Below are 9,299 nucleotides of genomic sequence, written 5' to 3'. Positions count from 1 at the left end.
ACCCTTCTTGTTACTCTTAACATCTCTTGCTAGCTGCAACTCCAAGTGTGATTTGGCCTTCCTGATTTCACTCCTGCATGCCCGAGCAATATTTTTATACTCATCCCTGGTCATTTGTCCAATCTTCCACTTCTTGTAAGCTTCTTTTTTGTGTTTAAGATCAGCAAGGATTTCACTGTTAAGCCAAGCTGGTCGCCTGCCATATTTACTATTCTTTCGACACATCGGGATGGTTTGTCCCTGTAACCTCAATAAGGATTCTTTAAAATACAGCCAGCTCTCCTGGACTCCTTTCCCCCTCATGTTATTCTCCCAGGGGATCCTGCCCATCAGTTCCCTGAGGTTGTCAAAGTCTGCTTTTCTGAAGTCCAGGGTCCGTATTCTGCTGCTTTCCTTTCTTCCTTATATCAGGATCCTGAACTCGACCATCTCATGGTCACTGCCTCCCAGGTTCCCATCCACTTTTGCTTCCCCTACTAATTCTTCCCGGTTTGTGAGCAGCAGGTCAAGAAGAGCTCTGTCCCTAGTTGTTTCCTCCAGCACTTGCACCAGGAAATTGTCCCCTACACTTTCCAAAAACTTCCTGGATTGTCTGTGCACTGCTGTATTGCTCTCCCAGCAGATGTCAGGGTGATTGAAGTCTCCCATAAGAACCAGGGCATGCGATCTAGTAACTTCCATGAGTTGCCTAAGAAAGCCTCGTTCACCTCATCCCCCTGATCCGGTGGTCTATAGCAGACTCTCACCACGACATCACCCTTGTTGCTCACGCTTCTAAACTGAATCCAGAGACTCTCAGGTTTTTCTGCAGTTTCATACCGGAGCTCTGAGCAGTCATACTGCTCCCTTACATACAATGCAACTCCCCCACCTTTTCTGCCCAGCCTGTCCTTCCTGAACAGTTTATATCTATCCATGACAGTACTCCAGTCATGTGAGTTATCCCACCAAGTCTCTGTTATTCCAATCACATCATAATTCCTTGACTGTGCCAGGACTTCCAGTTCTCCCTGCTTGTTTCCCAGGCTTCTTGCGTTTGTGTATAGGCACTTGAGATAACTTGCTGTTTGTCCTGCTTTCTTAGTATGAGGCAGGAGCCCTCCCCTCTCACGCTCTCCTGCTCGTGCTTCCTCCCGGTATCCCACGTCCCCACTTACCTCAGGGCTTTGGTCTCCTTCCCCCGGTGAATGTAGTTTAAAGCCCTCCTCACTAGGTTAGCCAGCCTGCTTGCGAAGATGCTCTTCCCTCTCTTTGTTAGGTGGAGCCCGTCTCTGCCTAGTCGTTGCGCCCCTCCTTCCCCCCCTTCCCTACAGCATTAATTTTGTCAGATGTTAGCCACAGTAACCTCTCTGAAGAAGGGAAGGTGGATGGTGGGTGGTAGTGCAGAGGCAGGAGCGATCAAAGGTTGGTGTTGGGACGATACAGAAGACCTGAGCATTCTTGTGAGGTGAAGGAGCTAGAAGAGGGTTAGGGTAAGAATATGAGAGTGGGGAAAGGGAGGTTCGTAGCTGGGAGAGGATCAGGGGGTTGGGGGAGGTGGCGTGTTGCAGGTAGAGAGTCAGCAAGAGTTGTTGGAGACAGCTGGACTGAACAAAGGCCCTGTTATCCCCACTAGGTAAACACCTGAGGAAGGAGCATGCTCCCACTCAGTTTGTTCAACCGATCATGTATTTGTCTGTTGTTTCAAATGATGCTAATTTCCTGATTTTCCTCGCAGTACAGTGAGTCTCCACTGAGCAGGGGCTGCCTCCCAAACCATGACTGTCTTTCTCTCTGTCTCTCTCCGCAGCAGGTCAGTCACTTGTTGCTCCAAGATCCAGCCGCAGGGATTCCACAACACCCACCAGAATGCATAAGTTCATCATTTATGAACATGCAAACTTCAACAGTTACTGCAGAGAACTGACCCCTGACATCTCCCACCTGAGGTCTGTAGGCTGGAATGACTGCATCTCCTCGCTGAAGGTCATTGGCCAGCCCTGGGTGGCCTACCAGCATCATCATTATTCAGGCAAGATCAGGGTGTTTGCGGAAGGTGACTATAGCTTTGTGGGTCATGATATGAATAATGAGATCACTTCTCTCCAGCTGATTACTGAAAACCTGCAGAATCCCCAGATCACCCTGTGTGAACACTCACACTATTGAGGGCAGGGCAAGGTGGTAAGGGAAGCAACCAACCTGGCCAGGGGACTTTTCATCTTCTCACAAGGTCCAGAACGTCAACTGGCTGTTGTGTGACCACAGCAATGGAAACAGCTGGTGTTATGTAGCCCGGGAAGAAGAATAGCTTCCAAACTATGGTTCCGTCTATTTCAACGGCAAACTTTCATTTCTGCATCCCCTCTGACCTGGCCACCACTAGAGCTGAGAAACTGCAGAGCCTGCCATCCTGGGGTGCCATGTGTTGGGGGGGGTCTCAACAGGGTGGTGGAGAGGTAGAGCTCTGCCCAGGCTTGCACTTCATTCCTGCACACACCACAGATTGAGTGAATTTGGGAAAGTGAAGCTTATCCTGTGCTGGGCCCTTTGTGTGCCGCTGTTTGTCCCCCAAGGCTGCGCCAGAACTTCGTCCAGGACCTCACTCTCCCAGTCTCCTTCATGCTTCCTCTGGGGCAGTCCCTGCCTCCTACATCTTTCATGCAGCTCTAATGGGGAGGCCTATTCAGGGATCTGCTGGCCTTTGCCTGCTGCTTTTTCCCCTTCAACCCCTTTTCTCTCACATCATCTCCTCCTGTCCTCCCTTACCCCAGCCAGCTTGTTCCGCATCCCATCTCCCCTGCTTTAACTCCTACAGGTTGTATACTTATGAAACAAATGAACACCACCATACCATTTTAGTTAGACATGGAGGAGAGGGGAAATGAATGAAGATATGCTTATCCCTGCCTCAGTGAGTGAGGAGGGACTAGATAACCTCTTGAGGTTTCTTCCATCCCGACAGTTCTATCATACTATGGATGACCACAGAGGGGCCCCCAAAAGTGCTTGGCCAGATCTTGGAGTCAGCTGCCCCATTATCACTGCCAAGACACCATGGCATCCAAAGACATTGAAAGGAATGTCCACATGGATGAAACAGAAGGAGTCAACCAAAGAGATTGTCAGCAAACTTTATCACGACAAGCTCTAGCTTTTACAGCTCAAGTGGGTAGGAAAGGTGATGGGGAGGGGTTCAGTTCCTCTGTGGAGATAGGAACCTCTAACCCTTCCCAGGGGATAAACGAGCCACCTGCTAATTGGGAAACTGTCAAGGTTCCTCTACTGGCCAAGATCTCTCCTCACACAGATGTGATCGTCCATGCCCTGAGGTGCCATCTCAGTTTTGCTGGTGCTGATCACCCTCTAGGATGGGAAAAGGAGGACTGAACATGAGATGCACCAGAGCACATTGGGGCGTAGCACCAGGAGACCAGGAGAGCAGTGGCTGGAACTCACATCTCCCACATACTAGGCCATACGCACACGCATGCTCTCTCTTTCCCCTCCCCAGACATTGACATGTTCTCCTGAATGGAAAACCCATCATTTGGACACAATTCCATTGTTCTGTAAATGTTTAAACGAGTTGGGTTTTGTTCCAATGCAAAACAAAAACAGACTTTGAAACCTTGAAAGCTCCTGCTATATAGCTCTAAGAATTTACCCTCACTGTCAAAACTCTGAGCCATACTTCCAGTCTGAATTGATCTAGCGTTTGCTGCTAACCATTGTCTTTTACAATGCCTCTTCCTGCTCAATTGACGTGATGTATGCTCTGGGAAATCTCTTCCGCAGGGAGGTGTTTGGAGCCTGTGATCCAGTTGTCCCAGATCCTGAGGTAAATGCACCTTTGACCCTTTCCTGGCTTCACTGAAGACACCTCACATAGGTCTCCAGTTGTTCCCGTTCCTGGGGAAGGAACCTGCATTACTCTCCCTCCAGGCCAGGGATTTAGGCTTCAGTTCCACCTGCAAGCCACTGTGGTCAAGTCTGAGTTTAGTCCAGCACCTGCCATCCTGCTCTCTCCTAGGCAGAGACAGGGTTAATCAGTGACCAGCCAGCCTGCATACAGCAGAGAATTATTTATTCAGAACAAAAGCATAATTGAGTAAAGATATCACGATAAACAGTTCACACCCATGCTTACCACACAATGCCTGTCTACCACAAAGGACCCTGGTAGGTTTCAAAGTAATTCAGGTTCTCTCGCAGGATCTGGTTCTGTTTGGGCCACACATTGTCAGTTTTTGGTTTGGGTGAGAGCCACCCCTCTCTCCTTTCTTGGTCAGGATGGCCGTTTTATAACAGTCTCAGTTCTTTGCCAGTCTCATGAACCAGGTCTTTCCCATGTAGATCACCAGTCTGAATCCAGCCTAACTTGGAGACTTTGCAGGCCACAGAACCTCACCCACCCACCCCTGCAACAGGGCAGTAACCTCTGGCTGAGTTGCTGAAGTCCTCAGCCATTCATATAAAGATTTCAAGTTACAGAGAATCTACCATTATTCTAGTTCAAGCCAGAAAGTGACCTGTGCCCCATGCTGTGGAGGAAGGCGAAAACTCCCCAGGCTGCCTGCCCGTCTGACCTGGGGGCAAATTCCTTCCCAACCCCAGTATGGCGATCAGTTAGACCAGTGGTTCTCAAACTTTTGTACTGGTGACCCCTTTCACATAGCAAGCCTCTGAGTGCGACCCCCCCTAATAAATTAAAAACATTTTTTTATATATTTAACACCATTATAAATGCTGGAGGCAAAGCTGGATTTGGGGTGGAGGCTGACAGCTTGCGACCCCCCATGTAATAACCTTATGAGGGGTCCCTACCCCCAGTTTGAGAACCCCTGAGTTAGACCCTGAGCATGTTCGTGAGACCCACCAGCTAGATAGCTGGGAAAGAGTTGTCTGTAGCAACTCAGGGCCCTCACCATCTAGAGTCCCATCTCTGACTGCAGGGGATCTCTGCTAATAGCAGTGGCAGATGGGCCATATGCCACAGTAGGCAACCTCATCATACCATCCCCTCCAAGAGTTTATCAAGATCAGTCTTGGAACAAGTGAGTTTATTTGCCCACACTAATCTCCTTGGAAAGCCGTTCCTGAACCTCACTCCTGTGAAGTCAAACCACCATATGCAAATTCCCTTGGGAGGTGAGAGGCTTCCCAGTCTTATCAGCCTAAGGATTTGTTGATCTCCTTGGAAAGCCGTTCCTGAACCTCACTCCTGTGAAGTCAAACCACCATATGCAAATTCCCTTGGGAGGTGAGAGGCTTCCCAGTCTTATCAGTCTAAGGATTTGTTTAATTACACACAGGTGACTTTAATTGCCGCAGCAAACTCCTGCACTCACCCACTGAGTCAGGATGCAATCACTCACAATAAAGATAACTTTAATTATGTTGATTCCACAGAATTGCATATTTCATGATTCTTTAAAGCTAAGTTCACATGTTCTCAGTTCTTGATAGCTCAGTAATGCTTATATTCCTTCTGCCCAGTCGCTGCATTGCTTGTCCTGTCTCAAGACATACCTTAACACCTCCACACTTTGTGGGTAGCCATAGAATGTGAACGGAGAAAGTGAGTCACACATTTCTTGCATAAAAATCAATCAGAAGTTTCCCAGGTCTCCACATCTCCCCGTCTTGAAAGCGGGCTCAGCCAGGCTGCCAGTGCAGTGCCCCAGGGGAGCCCACACATGCCCTCACATGGCCCCCAGTACTGTAAAACCCCTGGGACTGAAATGAGGATCTGAATCGGCAACTTCCTCCTTCCTTTCAAGTGCTAGGGATAGAGGGGAATGGTGCCCTCTCAGTATGAGGTGTGAGAAGGATGGTGATAAATTGGAGAGGGTTCCGAGAAGAGCCACACGAATGAATAAAGGATTAGAAAACCCGCCTTCTCGTGCTAGACTCAAGGAGCTCAACCTAGTTAGCTTAACAAAGGGAAGATTAAGGGGCGACTTGGTCACAGTCTGTAAGTACCTGCAGAGGGAACAAATATTTGACAATGGGCTCTTCAGTCAGCAGACAAAGGCTTAACACAATCCAATGGCTGAGAGTTGAAGCTAGACACATTCAGACTGGAAATAAGGGGCAGATTTTTAACAGTGAGGGTCATTAGCCATTGGAACAATTTACTGAGGCTCATGGTGATTCTCCCTCACAGGCCATTTTTAAATCAAGCCTGGATGTTTTTTAAAATGTCTGCGTAACTTCCAAAGGAATTATTTTGGGGCAGTTCTATGGCCCGTGTTCTACAGGAGCTCAGACTAGAGGATCACAATGGTCCCTTCTGGCCTTGGAATCTATGAATCTAGCTCTTTTACTGACTGGGCTGCTCCACAGCTTCTGAGCTCTGCCCCTGTGAGAGGCCTGGAGACACCAGCGACACTGAACACTGGCCCCATGGTCTGATTTTTCATTAGCCAAATTTCTGGATCAGCCACATTACCTGCTCTGACCCAGAACTCACCCGTTGGCCCAGCTTGAAACAGAGCTCTGCTAAACAGCGATCCTGACTTGATATCTACAGCTTCAAACACTCTGACAGGCTCACTACACCAGAGCTTTCTCCTTAGGGGTTCATGGCATGACCACCTGGTTTCAGCACACTGTATTGTGAGCCACCACAGGGAGCAGTTCCCGCCTTTCACACTGTGGACATGGTAAAGGCCACTCTAAGGCTTTGTCGACACTGCAGCTGTGGGGTGCGAATGTCAGCTCACATAGATGCACCCAAGCCAGCTGTGCTCCAGGCTGCTCAAGAAATATAGTGTGGATTACACAGGTACAGGTCTACACACACTGCCCTTCACACGTCTGGCTTCTGTGTGGATGTTCCCAGAGGCACCCAGAGTTGCCCCCAGGGTCCACACTTCCTCCAACCCACATTTGGCAGAGGCTTCTGAATATTATCCAGGAACAAGTGTGTTCTATAAACATCCCAGGAGTTCTCATGATGCCCTTGAAAAAAATCCACTCATAGCACTAGAAAAACTGATCAGAGTCCATTTACTATGCAGAAACCCCAGGTCCACTGGGAGCTGGATTTCTTCTGTTATCTGCCGGGGCTGATTATTAGTGGACACCCTCTCCACTCCTGCAATATGGATTTCTTTCTTTCTTTCTTTCTTTCTTTCTTTCTTTCTTTCTTTCTTTCTTTCTTTCTTTCAGCAGTGGGTGTTTTCCATGCATCATCCTTGGCTCTAATTCCTAACTTTGGCTCTGGCGCCTGGCCTCTAGCTCCGACCCTGGGCTCCTACTCCTGGCTGCTGACCCCTGGTAGAAGCAGGAAGCACAACCCCTATGTGATGCTGGCAGGCCAGGTGCCACCTCTTTCCAGTGCTGCAGGCATTAGCAAAGAACTGACAAACTCACAGCTGGAGACCAGGCCAGTTCACTTATGTGTTAGTGTTGCTCAGAACAGGTGTTAGTCTGATAAGAATCTGTTTAGTGTTTAGACTCTGTAGGATGTTTGCAGGGTGCTGCATGCGTCAATCTGACCTGTAATGTCTGTATTCCATGCTGTAAGGAAATAGGTAAGGGCTGCTTTATAACTTTCAGAATGTTTGCTCTAAACTTGTCAGCTCACAGGAAGAGTGGATCCCCCATGCTCATCCAGAAGAATTATCAGAGTCAGCTGGGCCATCCAGGAACATCACAATTCAAGGCATTGGCGAATGGCTCTCTCGCACCACTATGAGCAAGGAAGCTCATCCTATGGACTTGGCAGCTGCATGAAGGAAATAAAAGAAAGACACTGGGAAAGTTTTCTATCACTTTGCTGTTTGAACTCTCACAGAGCCAGAGACACCAAACTGAAGTTGAGATTCCCAGATGTTACCCCTGGGTCTAGCCTGAAAGACACTGAATTAACAGATTGTGACAGCTCTGTCACTCTTAGCATTTAGATTGCAACCCCTCTGTATATATGTTTGTTTGCTTCAACCTGTAAAAAAACTCTCTCATTCCTTTTTCCTTGTAATAATCCTTTAAGTTAATATATTACAGGATTGGCTACAGGCCTTGTGTGTGGTGTCAGATCTAAGATACAAAATGATCTGGGGTCAGTGACTGGTTTCTTGGGACAGGAAGCAACCTGTGTATCTTGTGATTTCTTGGTCTAAGTGACCATTTATCATTAAGTCCAGCTTCCCTGGGTGACAAGATAGGCTGACGAGTCTCAAGGAACTGTCTGTGACTCCAGGGAGAGACTGTTTTTGTGATTTAGTGTTTTAGTGACAAGGTCAGCTCCCACACTGCTGTCCTGGGCAGCACAGTATGGGGAGGAGGTGAGCAGCCCTCAGTGGTGAAAGAACAGGTTAAGGACTATTTAGAAAAGCTGGACATGCACAAGTCCATGGGTCCAGATCTGATGCATCCGAGGGTGCTGAGGGAATTGGCTGATGTGATTGCAGAGCCATTGGTCATTATCTTTGAAAACTCATGGCGATTGGGGGAGGTCCCAGACAATTAGAAAAGGCAAATATAGTGCCCATCTTTAAAAAAGAGAAGAAGGAGAACCCGGGGAACTACAGACCTGTCAGCCCTGGAAAAATCATGGAGCACATCCCCAAGGAAACCATTTTGAAGCACTTGGAGGAGAGGAAGGTGATCAGGAACAGTCAACATGGATTCACCAAGGGCAAGTCATACCTGACCAACCTGATTGCCTTCTATGAGGAGATAACTGGCTCTGTTGATATGGGGAAAGCAGTGGATGTGATATATCTTGGCTTTACCAAAGCTTTTCATACGGTCTCCCGCAGTATTCTTGCCAGCAAGTGAAAAAAGTATGGATTGGATGAATGGACTATAAGGTGGATAGAAAGCTGGCTAGATTGTCAGACTCAGTGGGTAGTGATCAATGACTCAATATCAAGCTGGCAGCCGGTATCAAGCGGAGTGCCCCAGGGGTCGGTCCTGGGGCCGATTTTGTTCAACATCTTTATTAATGATCTGGACGATGGGATGGATTGCACCCTCAGCAAGTTCGCAGGTGACACTAAGCTGGGGGGTGAGGTAGATACACTGGAGGGTAGGGATAGGGTCCAGAGGGGCCTAGACAAATTGGAGGACCGGGCCAAAAGAAATCTGATGAGGTTCAACAAGGACAAGTGCAGAGCCCTGCACTTAGGACGGAAGAATCCCATGCACTGCTATGGGCTGGGCACCGACTGGCTAAGCAGCAGTGCTGCAGAAAAGGACCTGGGGATTACAGTGGACGAGAAGCTGAATATGAGTCAGCAGTGGGCTTGTTTAGTCTGCAGAAGAGAAGAGTGAGGGGGGATTTGATAGCAGCCTTCAACTACCTGAAG

Source organism: Caretta caretta, chromosome 1 (assembly GCF_965140235.1).
Source record: "Caretta caretta isolate rCarCar2 chromosome 1, rCarCar1.hap1, whole genome shotgun sequence".
Lineage (NCBI taxonomy): Eukaryota > Metazoa > Chordata > Testudines > Cheloniidae > Caretta > Caretta caretta.
Note: the sequence above shows the minus strand (reverse complement) of the source record.